The sequence below is a fragment of the Solea solea genome, chromosome 2 (genome assembly GCF_958295425.1).
Source record: "Solea solea chromosome 2, fSolSol10.1, whole genome shotgun sequence".
Lineage (NCBI taxonomy): Eukaryota > Metazoa > Chordata > Actinopteri > Pleuronectiformes > Soleidae > Solea > Solea solea.
In genome coordinates this window covers 33709293-33728866 of record NC_081135.1, presented here as the reverse complement: position 1 = coordinate 33728866, position 19574 = coordinate 33709293, and the positions used below count along the sequence as shown (strand labels likewise).

At 41.2% G+C, this 19574-nt stretch overlaps 1 long non-coding RNA gene across 2 annotated transcripts in view; it reads left to right on the top strand.

Moving 5' to 3' along the window:
* Positions 1 to 8273: 8273 nt before the first annotated feature.
* Positions 8274 to 19574, top strand: part of LOC131455380 (uncharacterized) — a 152934-nt gene continuing 141633 nt past the window's right edge. For both annotated transcript variants that reach the window (XR_009239798.1, XR_009239797.1), the window contains exons 1-2: positions 8274 to 8376; positions 9381 to 9451. This is a non-coding gene — a long non-coding RNA (uncharacterized LOC131455380). The remainder of the gene's footprint in view (positions 8377 to 9380; positions 9452 to 19574) is intronic.

Sequence of the window (19574 nt, the reverse complement as noted above, 5' to 3'; positions counted from 1 at the left end):
TACAGAAAGACGACATCATGTGGAGTTGTTGATGTGTCGTCGAGACCCTGACCCCTCGTGTTCAGGCGGCAGTAGCTGCTGCCCTCATGTGGTGTAGAAGGATCATTGCAAAGGAAACCACTTTAATTCTAATACAGTGTTTTAGCTGTAATTTCGGGGCGGGTTTGATTGTTTTTTTTGGGGGGGGGGGGAGTTTTTAGAACTAAAACAAAGACGTTCATTTTGCAGTAGAAGTATTTGGCAGCATGATGTACAATAATAATAATAATTAGATGAGGCTCAGTGCTGGGATCCACATTAACTCAAATGTATTTCTTAAAAGCGTATAAATAATAAAATAAATAAAATACAGCACTTACACAGCCTTTATATCCCAACTAGAAGATTCCATTATTTATGAGCAAGGGTCTGCACGCTCCGAGTCTGCTCGTAAGCTTTCCACTGTTGACTGTAACCTGTCCACCGCGTCCCCACACGTCGTACAGCCGGCCTTTTCTGAAGGATGCCCATATTTAACCGTCACCTCATGTCTTGACTCAGCTGATACAGTGTGCGACAGAATGAATCTATATTTTTGCCTACAAAGATGTAAAACTGAGAGGACGAGCGTCCTCTCGTTCAAACTGAATGTTGTTGAAGCCTCTGGTGGAAAAACAAACTCTCTGACAGATCAGTCTGGACTGTAGAATGTGTGTGTGAATGAGCTACTATGCCTGTATAGAGCTTTGTTATGTTTTTTTTTTTTTTTTTGGTTTGCTACATTGTATTGGCTTTTACTCTTTCTGATGGAAAACAACACATTAAAAAAAAGCAGTACAAATCAAACGCGTGCGCTTTGTCGTCACGTAGACGGGGGGAATTCGGGATATTGGAAGTCGTGCGTCTCAACGTATGGGAGTGATGTCACATCCGCATGAAGTGTGTTACAGTTTCATGGATAAAACCTTTGTTTATACAGAGACCTGTTTCAGACAAACATACCATAATAACAAACAGACAGAAATACAGTGAAAGTGGGCAGCAATCTTGCCTTTTGCAGCAAGAAGACCCCGAAGGTGCTTTCTGCATGGAGTCTGCATGTTGTTTCTATAAAATTAACTGTAGTCATGGCAACGCTCGCTGGACCAGGAAGCGTTTTTTGTATGTTCCTATTGTTGTGTGTTTTCATGTAGTTTGGACAGCTGGACCGGCACTGGATCGCTGACCAAACACACACACACACACACACACACACACACACTGTTATGCAAGCCAATATTTTTTCACTGACCATTTTTTGTCATGAACAAATAGATATCAGCACATGCTATTTTGATAATAACAAAGGCTTTTTGATGCCATGGGAACTTGGTGACGCACTGTATACCCTGCATTATTTATTACCACTAGATGTCAGTGTGGCACCAGTATTTTAGGGCAGAGCAAAGACTTCCTCCAGCTTCCCCTCCTGTTCTCAAAAAGACAAAATACATGACTTTTAAATTCAGGTAAATAGGTTTAGAAATCTATATTAATGGTGAAATAAATGTCGACCAGAGCACTTTAATTAATTTAAAGTTTCATTACGGCTAGAGAAGCAGGTTGAAGCATTTTTTTAGATGTACGTTACTATTTATAATAAAATAGAGGCAACACATGACTTTTAAGCTTCGTGTAATCTTGTGACATCATCGCTCTACTCTACTATAAAAGTTTGAAATTGTCATAATAAACCTTTATGGACAGCAATTTTCTGTGCCCTCACCAGCTTCGCGGAGTGATGAAAAATGCAGACACGCACGCTGCAGGAATGTGACGCCGTAAACATTTTCTCTGAATTCTGTCATCCATAGCACTCCAGTGATGTCATGAGATTGCTTCCCCTCCAAACCTCGTTTAATAAGATGGAAATAAAAGCTTACGAGTTCTTAGAGACAGAGATTTCCGTGAAAGCGCAGACTGAGAAAACTGGACGTCCTCGACTGAAGCCGCAGTTTAGTTCCCAGGCCGAGGAGGAAATCTGCACATGAACTGTTGCTAAGATGCCATCATACACTGAAACAGCATCGGAACAGTGACTCCCTCAGGTTACGGGACTGAACTGCACACACGTTACTACACTGGAAGTGTGGCTGCATGACATACTGACACGTGTGCACCCACTGTGCCGAGAACCAGCCATTTAACACACAATTTAAGCTACAATAGCTTAAGAATATGTTCTACAGCTCACCATTTCATGGCTGGAAACTGAAGTTTCTGTCCCTTTGTGAACTGATTACTCCCCCGGCACCAAAGTCCATGGAGAAAATCAGTGATTTGACTTCATGGAACATGAGAGTTATGACAAGTTTTCACATTACTGTAGTTTTTTGCACATTGAGAGACTATTTTTACTGTTAAAATGTCTAATTTGACATGTAAAATATGTTATTTGTATACAACTGCAGGGTTTGGTTTCTTTCTAAATAAACCTTTTTGTTTTTATTCATTTTAAATTGTTAAACACTAGTTTATCATGCAGTAAATTGTCAATAACTGCCAGATATTGAAAGTTATTCTGGAAAAATGAACAAAAGCATATTTTCTGGCCCTCTTATGGTTCGATGTTAAAGGGTTAAATGTTATTAGTATTTATCCCAGTGACACAAACTGACCAGACGTGACAGCAGCACACCAGCAGCTTCCTCAGCTTCTGTGATGGGCAACGTGAGTGAGTGAGAAATGAATGTTAGTTTCCAGTTTCTAATGTAAAAAAAAATTAATCATTTTCTTGAGATCATCTCGTGTAAACCCTGGCAGCAATGTTTTCAGTAATGAACAAAAAACCCAGTGTCTCATAAGATAAGATAAAAATAATCATTTATCGTCACCCATGGTAGAAAATATGTAAAGAAAGCACAGGTGGATGTAATGACACACTTATCCAGTCCATATAACTAAGCTTAATATTCAGTTCCCTCAGAAAACCTGCACCAATGTGTTGAAACCTAATTAAACATTACACAAATGTCTCATCGATTATTGCACATTTTCCCAGACACGTTACACATTCACCACCTAATGATTTACCTGTTGCAGTGGTGTTATAGTGTAAGCAGTATTTAATTTATTTATTTTAACATCATGTGTCTGTGATAATATGTGTGGCCACTGGATGCCAGTGTTTCCTTTCAGAACAAGTCGAAGCCAAAAAGGCAGTCTGCCACAAATGTTGACATTTTGCACTGTATTTAAGAAGATCACTCTGCTTTTATTCCTTCCTTCCAGTGTTGATCACCTCAAGGTTGTTTCTTTCTGTATTAATAGGTGCACATGTTGTATATTCATGTTGCCGTATGGGTCAAACGTGGAGATAATTACAAGGGATTTCAAACCGCCAGTGACATTAAATATTTCTGCTATGTTTAATTTATCTTTCACCGTCATCTCTGTATCCAACCCTGTAATTTCTCTGTCTCCGGCAGCAGTCACTAAAGGTGCTTTTATAGCCAAACAAAATTCTAACCTTTAGTTCATGGGAAAATGGAGCGAAACCACTGGAAGTTGTGCGTAATTCTTCCTGAGCGCATTACGATTACAATCTTTTCATCTTCCTGACATCATGGAATAGAGCTGTGACTCTGGAAAACGGTCATTTGTCCTCCACAGGGGGTCCAGATGACAAGACCGGGGGGGAATTAGGTAGAGTGTTTGTGGATGACAGGGGATAATCCTTTAAATATGTTTGCTTTCAGGTCATTTGCTCTGCCAGTTTCTTCTTCTTCATCTTCTTCTTCTTCTCCACTTTGTGGTAATAGCTACAAACACCTATATTTCATATTCAGGTTCATGACTTGGCTCCAGTTTAATCTTTGCCAGAAGTCTGACCGTACCTTACTCCATTCTTATCTGATGTGTCCTATAATTGCACCACAGTGTATTTACTTAAAATAGTGTCACATTTTCCATTACAAAATTCTAAACTTGTCCAGACTTTAGTGTTCCAGACTTCTCAGTAGATTTTTTTCACATCTGAGTAGCAAGTATCTTATCGTGCATTAAGAAGTCAGTAGTTCATAAGCTGAAGAAGACGATATCGTAGGCACAGGAAACTGCAACGGCGAAGATCTTAAACGTCTTCAGAAAGCTGACCCCCCCCTAAGGCCTTGCTTTGCCTTAAAAACAAGTCATGACGTTGATCGGACCCTGAAATTCTTGAGAGGGGTTTCCCTCAAGGTGATGCTTCTTTTGAACCTCGTCAAGATGTTCCTACACCCTGTCATGTCCACCTGTTGTACGAGCTGTGAGGGTAATGCTTTTATTTTGTAGTCTTTCCTGTTTTGCCCGTTGCTGACTTCCTGTCAGGTGCTGTGATTGCGGGCTGATCATGCAACTCACCTGTGGCAGTGTTGGCTCACTGAGTACTTCACTGAGCTCCAGTCTTCTGCGCCATTTTTGGTTGAGCAGTTCCGCGCTTGTGTTTTTTCACTCGCCTTTCTACAGAAGTCTTGCCATTTTTACAGAGAACACAAACGTGTTGGACCGCAGAGCCACAGCCACTTGGAACCACCACTGCTAACCACTTTCCCTGCATAAAGCCTTGTCCCTGGGAACACCTGGCCTTGTTTAATCACCGGACCAGTCCGTACTTTGTTTACCTTCTCTAAAGGATAAGTCCTTTTGGACTTTGTGTTAAGCTTTTTTCAAATAAATCTGTTACATTTTTACCTGCCTCTGCTCATCTCTGGGTCTGACCTGTAAATGATATCCCAAATCTTAACAAATACAGAGTTAGAAAGACCCAGATCAGACCAAAACCTGAACCCTGAAGTTGTAGAACAAGGTTCCCAGGAGCTCCTTAACTCTCTAAGGACCCGTGTGTAACACTTAGTGACATCTAATGGTAAAACTGCACATTGCAACAGTTGGCGTTGGACTCCTCCACTCAGCCCTCGCTTCCCCAAACACATGAAGGGAACCAGAAAGGATGTCGTTCTGGCGAACGTCCAGAGTGACCATTTCCTGTGTGGAACTGCATCGCTCCACTCATCGGAGCGGACAGATGGAAGCCATTCCTCAGTGGCGCACACATGATACTCATGAGTACCGATTCTCTTTCATAGAGCAAATCTTATGACGCACTCGCACGGAATCAAAAGGAGTGAAGGAGTCACTCCTTTTGATTCCGTGCGAGTGCGTCATAAGATTTGCTCTATGCGGCGACGCGACTGATTTACTAGGAGAGAAAATCTGAAAATCCATACTATGTCTGCTTGGGCAGAGTGTGGTAATTGGACCAGAGCAACAGGTGTCGTGTTTCTTGCGGCAGCCTGTTTGCCACACATGGAAACATGTCACCATTTGGAGCAAGAAAGACTGTCAGGCCTCCTGCGTCCAACTGGACACACGGCAATGTCAGTTTACACTTTGCCAGATGGAGTGTCAAACCTCAGAGCAGAAAGCAAATGTAAATACTGTACTGTGATCATCCTACATCGTCTACTCCATGTTAAAAATCCATCTATCTGAGGTGGAAAGTAGTTGATTACATTTATTCACGTTACTGTAATTGAGTAGGTTTTTCCATTTCTTTACTTCTTGAAGTATTTTTTTATAATTTGTAATTTCATCTGTTAGGGTTGGGTACTAAGAAAAGTTGGCCTGAATTTAAATTAAAAAAAATTCACGCACCAGAGAAGGTGAAAAGACCTTTGACCCAATTTGACTGATACATTGTGCCTTTACATATTTTATTTTCTCAGCACCTTAATTGTTAAAAGTAAGTTACATTACATTACATTACATGTCATTTAGCAGACGCTTTTATCCAAAGCGACTTACAATAAGTGCATTTAAACATTTGGGTAGAAATAAGAGCTACATAGAATAGAATAGAATATAAAATATATACTTTATTAATCCCCTTAGGGAAATTATTTCTCTGCATTTGACCCATCCTAGAATTAGGAGCAGTGGGCTGCCACACTGAGTAGCGCCCAGGGAGCAATGGTGCCTTTACATATTTTATTTTCTCAGTAACTTTTACTCTGAGTACATTTTAAACAGCTACTTTTTTTTAACTTTAACTTGAGTACATATTTAGACCAGTATTTTTACTTGTACTTAAGTAAAATTTTATCCAGATAGCACTTGAGTAGATATTCAGTACTCTTTCCACCTCTGCTATCTATTGTATCTATCAGCTAGCATGCTATCATTTTAGCTAGCAAGCGCTCTATCTCTCAGCTAGCATGCTATCATTTTAACTAGCAAGCTCTCTATCTATCAGCTAGCATGCTATCATTTTAGCTAGCAAGCTCTCTATCTATCAGCTAGCATGCTATCATTTTAGCTAGCAAGCTCTCTATCTATCAGCTAGCATGCTATCATTTTAACTAGCAAGCTCTCTATCTCTCAGCTAGCATGCTATCATTTTAGCTAGCAAGCTCTCTATCTATCAGCTAGCATGCTATCATTTTAACTAGCAAGCTCTCTATCTATCAGCTAGCATGCTATCATTTTAGCTAGCAAGCTCTCTATCTATCAGCTAGTATGCTAAAATTCTATATGTCTATCTATCTATCTGTCTGTCCGTCTATCTATCTATCTATCTATCTATCTGTCTGTCTGTCTGTCTGTCTATCTATCTACCTATCTATCTATCTATCTATCTATCTATCTACCTATCTATCTATCTACCTATCTATCTATCTATCTATCTATCTATCTATCTATCTATCTACCTATCTATCTATCTATCTATCTATCTATCTATCTATCTATCTATCTATTGTGAGTGTGTTGAATGTGATGAAATGTTTATTTCCTCACAAACTGTATATGTATGGACGTGTTTTCTCGTCTCGCCCATCCTGTGACCGGCACATGTGACTCATTCGTATTTCAAATGTTTCCATTTCGGCGTCTCAAAGCTAAAACCGTCACCATCCGGACAATAAAGGCCCTCCTGAGTTTGCCCACCTCATCCCCCTGACCCAAAAAACTGTCACTACAAATATAACCTCCAGGATGTTGTTGCAAATGATTGAGGTGTTTTTTTTTTGCTCATGCACATCATTCAGCTGCACTAATGCGCTCTCACTGTCAGTGTTGTCGGAATGCAGTGGCTCTGGAGAATGAAGTTATTTCCAGGTCTTTATTTCTCAGTGAATAGAAACCTAACGACTGAGACTTCAGAGGCGTGATAAACTGACAAAGAATTCACCTTGAAACTTTATCACCAACACTTAGTAAATACACCTCAGTTCTCCTGAGACTTTGTTATTTTTATTCTCTCAGTTTGGGTTTGGAGGTCTGTGAGTTGCCTTTCCTCAACAGCCACTTATTTAAAGTTAAAAAAGTTTTGATGACCGATTCAAGGACATATTCAACAATGCCCCATGCAATAATATTTTATAATGATGACATCATTTAAGTTATGATGATACAACAAAAATGTGAATCTAATATTATTGGTTGTAAATGTGTTCTATACTGTACATTACATACATAACTCCAAAATATGACGTGACTGTAGAATCATGATAACACTTTTCTTACCAAATGATGACAAATCATTGGTAACTGACAAAATGTTTTGATCTGGGATTGGCACCAGCGCCCCCCCTGCAGTAGAAGATGAATGAATAAATGAAATATGTAATAATATAATATGAAAAGGTTTCATATTTCAGCTTAAGTACTCAGTGAGCCAACACTGCCACAGGTGAGTCAGCATCAGCCCGCAATCGCAGCACCTGCCAGGAAGTCCATGAACCAGTAACAGGGAGAACAGGAAAGATTTTTGGTTTTATTTTGGAATTGAAGATTGCTCACTTTTGCACATGTGTTCTAAATTTTGAAAACCAAATTCATTTAACTAGTTTACTTTAAACAGTTTAATTCAAGTTCAGTATCACCAGCATTAGGGCTTCACTTGCAAATTAATACTAGGCCACTTTTGTGAATTTACTGCCCTCTAAGGTTAAAAAAAAAATAATGAAAAAATTGATGAAAATGCAATTCATAGTGTTGCATTTGTATCAGTAATAATCAAGCTCTGTCTACTCCCAGATGGAGGATGCGGGCCCCAACATCTAATTCTGCTTAGGGCCCCATACAGGCTTGAGCCGGCCCTGATTAACATCCATGGGTTTCGAGTGAAGGTGATTTTACCATCGTAAAACAAAATGCTACAACAGCAGCTCTAAAAAAACCACACACACAACCTGGATTGGGATGCAGAATTATTTAATTACCTGCAGTGCTCAGTGTCGTTAACAGAGGGCGCTGTGTCAGTGGCTGACGCCGGCACAGTAGAAGAAGCTGTCCGCACGTGACAAACAGTTCCAAAGTGAGCGCCGAGGAGGAACGTGACGCAAGAGACGGCGCTGCTTCTTTGCACATGTTCTACAGGTGAGTTGAGCCCTAGTTTACTGTGACACGCAGCAAAATGAGTACTTTGAGTGAGTTCCCAGCTTTGGTACTGGCACCATATAACACCTTATAAAAATGAATAGAACCCTGGCGGCTGCACTGTAACAGTCTGGTGACTTAACTAAGTTAAATGTTACATGTGTTTTGAATTTACATGCATTGAGTGTCTGAAATGGCCGTCGTGAGTGAGTCCTGGTGAAAGAGTGAATGGGCCCCTCACATGGCAGACATTTTGACAGGTGTAAAACATTTACTAAGTGATGGCTGAGTTCCATTTAGCTTCCTAAATGTCGGGGTGTATGCTGGCTCACTGTCACATAAACTGAATGGAACCACTGTTAATTCTAATTCCTGTTCCTGTTAAGCTAAAGCTAACACAGCCAGTTTTACAGCCTGTGTTCTCCTCATGTTTGCAAATGTTAACACAATATGTGTATTTTTGTTGTTGTTTCTGGGTTTACGGAGGTGAATTAATGTGAAGTAGACTATAACTCGATTAATTGATTACTAGATTAATCGTCAACAATTTTGAGTATTTTTTTCAATATTTAAAACTGGTTTTCTGTTTCTTCAGCTTCTTCAATGTGAATATTTTCTAATGTCTGGTTTATTTGCTCACTATAACAAAGAAATCATTGAAACTGAATCACTTTATTTTGTGGACAAAGCAATACATTAGAGAAAATCAGCATTTCCAGGTTTGGTAAACATTTTTCAAGATTTTCTGATGTTTATTCTGGTTAATTAAGAAAATAATCCATTATGGAAATAGTTAGTTGCAGCCATACTGTGAAGTTAGACAGTGTTACCTTTATAATTTCAAATATATTTATACTGGTAATGAGTATTTCATAATGGATTCATCTCATTTAATCTCATCAGTTGGTTGTTTGGTACATGCATTTTTTATTATTTTTTTATATCTTTTGACTGACTAGCTGTCTATAAAAAAACGATGATTTTGTTGTTACTGCATTTTGTAGGGCCGTGCTGAAAGAGCTGGGTCTTGCTGCCTGAGTGTCCAAGAAGAAGAGGGACTGTAAAGATGTGCCAGGTTTGGATTTATTATGTTTATATGAAGCCCTTTTAAGGAGCTGAGGCAGATGGCTCATAGTGAGAAAAGCACAGGTGTTTGTAATCAAATGAATGATGTCTGATGCCTCCTTGGTTTCAGAGTGCACGCTGGTTTGTTGTCCCACTGTCTTGACTAACAGGAACTCAACAGAGTTATTGTCATTTGTAACACCTGTGCTTTACCTGCTAAAACTTCACACCTGTTAGTGAACATATAGAAGGGTCAGTTAGTTGTGCGTTTGAGTATTTATCATCGGGGACATTACATGAATTGTGTATAACAAATAGTTAAAATAAGTCTTGTTGGAGAAACCGGTTTTAAAGTCTGACATATTCATAAGATGGTGTACACCTAAGCTGGTGTAGATTCTGTATGGCGAGCCCTTTGTTCAATGGCTCAAATTTGTTTTTCCAGTCCGAGAGTGAGCTTGTTGGGTTTAATGTGAAGGTGGTGCTTACAGTGCAGTCCGTACCTCAGCTTCAAAAATCTTAACAATCACTTTAATTTATTTTACGATGTGTGAATGACCTTATGGCGCCACAGAAAGGGAATGGTACTGAATCAGAGAGCCCACATCTGTGGACATGGAAGTAGTTCTTTTTGGTGGATGAGGCAATCGGTGGCAGGGCATCTATTCAGCTTCTGTGCCTCATTGCCTAAGTCTGCAGACAGAACCCTCCTGTTTCCACATCAGCCCTCCCTGAGTCAGTGCCATCGGATCCGGAAAACTACTCTCCAGAGCCTGTGAGTGTGTCGGGGTCAGAGCAGCCAGGACCACTTTTTCAGGTTTTCGTAAAAGTTCCCACTAACTATTAGTCTTAATGCAGTTACGATAACAAACCATTACACACTGTCGGTATTCACAGAAGGTGCACTGTGAGCAGCATGTTAACAAAGAAGAGCGTCAGCGTCTGTGCTTGTTCTCTCTGTGCTTGTAAAGCAAGGAAAGTTTTTTACGTTTTATGTGACTTACTTTTGCAACTTACAGGCCTGGACATACAGTACAATACATAAAGTATCTCCCTTGACATCATCATCACTGTTTTATAATATCCATAACAAATCTGAATCTAAAGACATTTTTCTTGAATAGATTTTACATTTTTACATCAGTGACTGTGATAATGTGGGGGAGTGGTTTTCTGGTTCTATGGCAGCACTGATGTCTCCAGTCATGGAAGACAGCAGGCATACATACATGTGACCTTGTAACATGAGTCAGCTTCATCCCAAGCTGTTGTGAATATATGGAGTGTGCAACTAACAAAATGGCCCACTGGAATGCCTCCCGATATTGACAGTCGGCCTCCACCTCTTCCTATGGTGCCTTGGGCTGTGCGTAGGAAGTACATGTTGGAAGTGTAAATTCTTAAATGGTTTTAATCCTATTTGTTGGAGAGAACCTTTTCTGTCTGCCTGTACGGCCTGTATTCCTTGGCAGCAGCGTCACTAGGTTCTGGTGTCTCACAAGGCTGCATTTTAGGCCCTTGCCTTCTTTCTTTACATGCTGTCACAGGGTTCCATTTTTGCCATTATTAACAAATTCTAGGTTACATCTTTGTAGAACTGACTGGAAGACATAAAAATATGGATGATTGACATTTATTTAATTAGGGTGCAAATATGTTTTATTTATTGTTATCTCGTTATCGTTGTTCTTTTGACTTTATCTATTTTATTTATATTAAATATCTTTTGGCCATGACGTTAACCAAATAGACAGTCAAAAACCTTGGTGCATGCACACCTCGTGTTAGAAATGATGTTAAAGGGACAATGAGGGTTATGAGTCACTTTGAGCCCCACCATACTTTGTGTTCAAATTCCTCCAAAGCTCTTACATTCCCAGTTCTCTTAGCCCAGCCCAAGCACTCACCCCACTCCACCTGACCAATCAACACATCCCAGAGCCGTGTAACAGATGGCTGCAGGGGTCATCATGGGTTAGCTGTGGCAGGGAGGGGTATGGCTAAGGTTAGGCTGGGGCTGGGTGAAGTTTGTGATTGTTGTGACATGGCCTGTCTGCCTGTCAGTATGCAGGTGGATGAGTAGCATGTGGCCATGAGGCCTCCAATCCACCCCCCCCCCACACACACACACACACACACACACACTCTGTGCTTCCCTAAAGTCAGGGCTTTGATTGCAGGTCAAGAAGCCAGAACAGAGGGATTCACTGGTCATTCCAGTCCAGCCTCAGTGATGCTCCATTCAGCTTACTCAGCACCCCCTCACACCTGCTCTGGAAAAGTGCAGTGTTAAGCCTTGGAAGGGAATGACCAAAGTAAACACATGCCATAAGAAAGGATGGATGAACCTTTCAGTGTGGTACTATGATTAATCAGTGCCCTTTTAGCCCTAAGACCTTTGACTTTTTTGGGTGTGTGTGTGTTTTTTGGAATTTAAAGTTTAGAAACTAGAAGTGCCGCTCTTGTGTAATTCCCAAACTCAGTTTCCTGTCGGTTTGCATTTTTGCAGACAGCATTGGACAACCTTGTATTTTAAGTTTCTATTTTAAAATTGGCGTAACTTTAAGTTAACATAATGCTAGCATCGTAACATGTGAAAATAAGATGACAAACTTGCCATTTTTATAGGTTACCTACTTTTTAGGCTCATGTGTTGCCCTTGTCATTTCTAACATTAGTATCTGGCCTAAAGGTCAGTAGTACAGCATTATACCTGTGGGCAAGGCTGTATAGTCTTTGTGGGCTTCTGCAGTTCCTAGATCTACGTCTTTGCTACTATTTAAAAATTATGGCATGAACAGCTGTCTTGTGTGACTATGGCAATTTACCAGATGGTGGTCAGTGATGATTTGTGTGATAAGGAAATGAGTTCCTTAATTACAGTGGGAGGAACATACAAAAACTACGTAGTTTGGCTTCAATACTAGAACCCCCACTACAATGCATCTAGACTCTGTGAATTTTGAACTTTGAATCTACATGTTACAGCTGAATATTCCTCAAAAAACATGGTGGCCTCTGTAGAGCTGACTTTCCTGATATTAGTATAAAAGGCCCATTTTTGGGTAACAAAAAAAAAAACAAAAATTCATACCATCCATAAAAGTATAAATATTATATTTTATTGTCAATTTCTACCAAATGAAAATAATTTCACCTAATTTTTACTCACTGGACCTTTTAAGTCTAAATATGGAGATGATGACAGTGTAGCTTTCAAACTACTGTTATGCATGCAATAGACTAAAGATGCATACTTATATAGAAGATATTGATGTTGGACATCCTGAAACCCTGGTGCAGTAGTGTGGCACAACAGGTCCTCTGGGATTCCGTGGCTGGCTGGACCACAGTTCCCAGAGGAGAGGCTGCAAAATAAACAGGCAATCCAGCACAGAATGAAAAACAAACAGTGTTTGCTCACACATGTACGTACGTCACTGATATCTCTGGGAAAGTTCTCTCGCTCGGCCTGGATCTTCGCTGGCAGATGCATTTGCCTGGTGGGCTTGTTGGGATGTGTGTCTGTTTGTAAGGGGTAGACCGTTATCATGGCAACCTAAAGTGACTGGTATCAAGTTCTTCCTTCTTCCCTGTTTTGAGTTTTTTCCTGCAAGTGCATGTGTCTGTCTATGTCTGTCACCGCCTATGAGTAATATCCATATCTCTTGTTTATGTGCACATTGGGTCCATATGACGTGAAATGTGACTTCGGTCCAGTTATATCAATTAGAATCACATCTGCAGGAATGTCGGCTGAAAAGACATAACATTGCAAAACATGTGAACCCAACTGAAAGCCTTAAATCATAAAGTATGTAACGAGTTCTCAGATTTAAGCAAGGTTGTGTGTCACAGTCATATCAACACCCAAAAGGAAGCGTGACGCAAAAGTGGTCCAACATCTGGCCCCAGTGCTCCAGGAACCTTGATGCTGAGAGGAAATGTCATTCAGAAAGATTTATTCACTTACACAATGTATTAAACACATGGTGTAGGAGAAATGCCTATCGCTGCTTGTGACACCTGTTGTTATGACAATCCCTGTCATAATCCAGATGAGGAAGACGTTTGCCACTCAGTAGGAGCTGGCGTCATTGTCACATTTGCACTTAAAGCTGTGAGAGAGGAGACCCTGACATGAACCCAAAGCACTCGCTGGCTCGGCCTGTGGCTCCCACAGCAGTAAAACCACTCATCCTCTGAGTGTTTCATTAAGTTAAGAAGCACTATCTCTGTCTTTTTTCCCCCTCCCCCTTATCTTTTTGCTTTAAAATCCTAACCGTAGCAGGTCTCAGTGCTGTCTTATAGACATTCTCTTTCACATCACCCCTGACACTCATCTCCACCCACTCCACCATGCCTGCACTGCATCTTCTTCACCTCCCTTGTGCACTGTCCATTACTTTGGACTTCATCAACTAATCAATAAATTGAGAGAATAATAGACAAATTAAGTGATTGTGAATGTAATGATTATTTGCAGCCAAACCATATAGTATATCCATGTGAGACCTTTTTAAATGGGCAAATTGTGTGGATGGTTTTTGTCAGAGTGGAAAATTACTAGGACAAAATCCAAATGAATCACTGAGTGGAATGGTGGTAGTTAAAGTAGAAGGGAGGCAGCAGAGAACTAATCAAGTTCCTGTTGTCTCTACAAGGTCATGACAGAAAGCCCATCTGCTCCCTGACCTTGACCCCTGCATCAACATCAAATCACCCTCAGCTGTGTGCATATGAGTGCGTTGATGTATACATGTGTGACAACGGTAATGCTACACTACCCTGAGGGGTTGGGGGGGTGGGGTGAGGGTTAGGTGCTGCTGAGGGAGAGGGCGAGGAGCAAAGGTGACCCAACCTTTGACCCTCTCTCCATTTCTGTGGACACACAGCCACAGCTGCAACGTCCAGCAGGTGCGGCGACTCATTTTCAGCTCAGTGCTGCAACTCTAAAGGCTTGCTGAGAGGCACTGACTGTCGAGGCATGTGGTGCCTTTTAAAGCTACAAGTTCTCCAGCTCACTGGAGGAACACAATGAGTCGACTGCTAGTAAAAACAAAAGGGCAAAGCATGCATTTGGATGGCTGCTCTAAATGTGTAGGCCAATGAATACACAATCTCTGCAGTTTTGTATATTTGCTAATTTGTCAATTATGCAATTACAGATTTGCATTTAAACAGTCAATTACTTTTTTGAAAAATTGAAATTAACACAGATGTGGTTTTCACATGAAGACCAGATGTTAAGAGAACACTCACTCTTCATTTTCAGACAAACTCTGGATAATCTCCGGAGCGGTGGGTCTGTACATTCTCCGGAGTTTGATGTCCACACACGACGAACGCCGCAGTAGATTGTCTGTCTGGTTCAGGCGTCTTCACGACACCAGGAACAATCTCTGCAGGATAAAGCATGTACTGTACACTTGCCCATTCACTTGGAAATAATTGGGGTGAAGCCTGTGAGCTAGTTCAGGCAGTCAACCTTAGCTGCACCGCGTACACGCGACCTAACACACCCCTCTCGCTGTAGTACATACCAAACACACCCTTTCAATTTGGTGGTCTGTTTAACCTGCAGCCATCTCTCTTTGCCTGTCTTTCTACATGCTGCCTTCTTTCAGCATTACTGCCCATACTTCAGCTCCGTCGTCAACTCGAAAGGCCCCTATGGGGAGTTAGAGATATTTGCTCATCACTCCCCATATCACATGTAACATGATATATGGGGAATGATGTGGCCGTAGCTTGTACAGCACACTCAAATGTTTTCCTGCTGCAGTAAACATTTTAAATTGGGTTGTGTGACTAAGAATTATACTATACAACTCTGGAGATTGTCTGGATTGCATTGACACACAGCCTCTCTGGGCAGTTTGAGAAAATGTCTGGACAGCGTCTGAAAGCACCTTTGTTCGCCAAGGTTCTTGGTTGGAACCTGTTTCCTGTTGCTGAATTTCTGTGTGGAGTTTGCATGTTATCACTGTGCCTGTGGGAATTTCTTCCAGGTTCTCTGTTGTGCATTATCATTTATACATGTGGAAACAGTGGTATGATCTGCTTTTATAATTATGTTATTTTCTTTTATTTGATCTGTTTTTAATGATTTGGACCTTGAGTCTGAGTATTAACTGAACATGTAATGAAAATGTATTAATGATTTATTAGTTTGTGTGAGAGCGAGTGTGCTTCTACTTTTTAATATAAAGCTGCTTCTGAATTTTTCTTGAGGGGCTGGATCTGAGAACACAATGTCCTGCTCCCTAGTCACATCTCTTGATGTTGTGAATAAGCCCATACAGGAAAAGCTCTGGGTAATTCATAGTGGGCAAGTGGGTGAGAGTGCCATTCCTTGCCTGAATGTTGTCAACAAATCTCCTGCTGTGCTCATATGTGAACAAAAACTCCTGAAAATGACCTAATGTTATAGATATTTTCTGGACTTTGACTCTGAAAGTGGCTTGTTGCTGTCCTATGGTCCAGTGCGAGCTGGTCTTGGCTCCAGTCTACCGGGACCCTATAAAGATGCAAAATAGCGAAGCATCTGAGCCCAATAAGTGGCTCCAACAGTGGCAGCCCAATTTGTACAAGTATGTTCACTGACCACTAAACAGTAAAAAAAAAACAAAGGAAAGAAACAAACATGCTTATACTGTGTACCACATATAAAAAATAAGAGGAAAAAAGATTGAAAATAGATTGTAAACTGGAATTTAAATTGTAAACAGATTGTTTCTTTCTGACTTAAAAGAATGACCCAATAACTCGAACAGTGTCCAGAAGAAAAAAAAAAACACGGCATCAGCCGCACAACACCCATAATTAAGAGAATTGCTCATATTGATGCATGCACTGAAGCATCCATTCTGAGCGCTCTACTGGCAGCTGGTTGGGGCAGTCTGCCATCATGCCGGTCTTGTGGGGGATAGAAGGAATCTGTCCAAACAGTGAACAGCATGTGACTGTGTGTGTTGCTGCCTTTTAAGATGTAATGTGTTTCAATGTACATGTTTGATACATGGACAAGTGTCCCTCACATGCCGGATGAGTGCAAATCTGCCTTTGCTAGGCTGTGTGTGTGTGTGTTCATGTGTGGCAAACGGGTGCCCTGTGTGCCAAGCCTTGCCAGTGGAGGGCCATGCTGAGACCAGAGTTGCAGTCCGGGCCCTGGACTTCAGCCCCTCAGGCAGCACTGGCTCTTGGCTGACCTCTGCCTCCACCAGGCAGCCCTCACTCACTCACCTCATTAGCTTGACAGGAGCGACCAAACAAATTGAGGGCATCGCGGAGCTCACAGCTTTTCCATGGGAACATTTTTGAACCCACCCACCCACCCCTACCTCTCTCCCCCCCCCCCTTTTTCTTTTAGTCATTGTGGTGTATGTGCTGTACACAAACACACACCCACGTGTAAACATTTATATCCACGCAGAAGAGTGTCAGAGTTTGTGTTTGAGCAAACAGTGGAGAACGCATGTAAACATGCGTGAGCACACGTCGTTCCATGTGCACGTCCAGGCTCCAACACATACTTTAAAGTATATCCTTCATTTTCGACATCCATCAATGTCAGGTGAAAGTATTAGATTGTTTTATATTTGGGCCCCACTTCAAAGTCCCCTACGCAATACCTTTTATTTGTGTGGAGCTCAAGCCATTGTAACTACACGCATGGCTGCCACTTTTGACAGCTTTAGAAAACAGGTGGAATCAACCTTGAAGAATTGATCTTGCTGCGTGAAGATTGAAGATCTTCTACCCGTTTATTTATTTGTCCCATCAGCAATGTTTCATTTGAATTGTGGAGAAGCCAACCAGGGAGACATTGAAGGCATACTTAACTGCACATATGAAATAATGGCATTAGGTCACTGACCAGCTGAAAGAAATCTAGAGTTGGTCCTCGTGTAACCGGGGGATACCAAACAATAACATGATTTATGACACATAGCAGCCTTTTGAACCTTCTTTATGAACTGTGATCCCATTGTGCAGTTGTGTTGATTACACACAGCTTTGAGGACACAGTGTTACTCAACATGTCGTCATACACATGGTATGCCGCATGAGTGGATGTCAAATATAGAATTAGGCTTGTGTTTTATGGCGACTGATAACACCTCGGCTGCCATGGCATGATGAGACGCACCTTCTGTACAGCAGAGGTCGGTTTGGTGTTGTAAATATGGTGGAGGAATCTTAAACATCCAGCGTGTAAAATGGTTGACATCTAATGGTCACCCCCTGAATTTGCCTGAGGATAATTGATTTCCCTTCTACTACACTTCCATCATACCCTGTTAGTATGGTCCCTTTTGTGTGGACAATGCAAGAACCCCAACGTTTTGTGACCTCCAATGGACTGTACCAAATTTCTGATTTATTTATGAATGCAGCAATGACCATGTACACACAAGCGCAAATGCATCCCGACTCTCTGTGAACACCGAATGTGGAAAGTATAGATACAGATGGGGTGCTGATACTCCCAGTCGCTGCAGTATCTTACTTCACGAGGGGAAAACATGCGCACAAGTACAGTGACACTTTAAAGAGTATGGTCTACAACTGCTCAACATGAGGTGTCCTGAGATAACTCCTGGTTTGAGTTGATGCTACGTAAATGAAACTGATTTGAGTTGACATCCTCCCTATATGCATTTCGCCTTCAGGCCTGTACACTTCTCTTCCTTTTGTTGGCAACCTCCACTCCTTCCTCCCACAGCACAGTCAGCTCAACCAAGATGGTCTCTGTTGACCACAGTACAATGTTTGGCAGGAGAAATACGGTATTATGAGGAACTGGAGCTTCCTGTCCAGGTCACTCTCATACTTAAAGTTTTAGGATTGGTACCTCGCATGCTTTCCCTTAATAGTTATTCTTCCGTTTTGTGTACCTCAGAAATTACCAGAACTTTCCTTTCCTTTCCTTCCTTGTGACTGCTGACCACACAACAAACCAACACAGCCCCTCTCCAACCCAAGACCAGTTCTCACTGTGCCCAACCACTTCTTGATTTTTCAGCCTGCTAACGGTTTGGTCAACAAATAGGCCTTACTTTGCATTAATGAGCTATTTTTTTCTCTCTTTAGTTTGTTACTCAAACCGGCAGATATTCGGGGGAGAGGGTGTGAAAGTCTACCAAGCACTCCAACAAGGGACACTTCATGATGAAAGCTACTCTTATGTGGCTGATTGCTGCTTGCCTCTGTTACATTGCATTGTGAATTGAATTTCTTACTTGTTGACGCTAGTTGCTGTTTTACGTTGTGACTTTGCAAATTTGTGCATGATGGACATCTTTTTAAAACTATCTGGTCTTTGTTGTTTGTTCATATCTGGTGGATTTAGCCAGGTGATTTGTAAGGACCATGGGAAGGTTGCGTTATGAGTCAGTGGGTCAAAAAGTTATCAACATGTAGAGTACATTGTAACAGTTTGGCTATGCTGAAAAAGAGACGCAGTGAGAACAGAAATGTATGGATACAAAGGGGAAGAAGGAGGCGTTATGTTCCCCTAAGAGAACTCTTATAAAACATTTCAGCCATTAGTGAATCTTGCCTTTGTTTTGCGTGATTGTCTTCTGAAATGGGGCCAAAAACATGAAACAAGTAAAGCAGGAGGGGAAAGAACAGAGAGACAAAGGGATAAATGGGCAGATCTGAGTAATACAACAGGATTAGCTTTGAGACGTCAGCTTATACTATGTTCACCACTAATGAGGTGAGAGAATCCTGCATTTAAACCAGCGATGGCACTTTAAAAACTAGTCGGCTGCCTTTATTATTTCAGGAAATTCTCAGAAAGCAGCCACTATTCAAACAACTGTTTGCCCTATATCTGAAAACATGCTTCTGGTCCAACTCCCCATTAGTCCAGTGTGCTGTAATTGGTCATCTGGCTCACTCCTTTATGATTTGTTAACCACTTGGAGTCACAACTGTAACACCTTTTAGAGGTAGCCTAATAAGCCGTAAACACGGTAAGAATGAAATTGATTCTGTCACACCATCTATTCTTGCACTGGCTGAAAGAGGCAGGGCACAACCTGTATCAGCCTGCCACAGGGACTGTATACAAATGAACATTCACTCACATCTTCACCTCTCCAATTAACCAAATCCTTTTT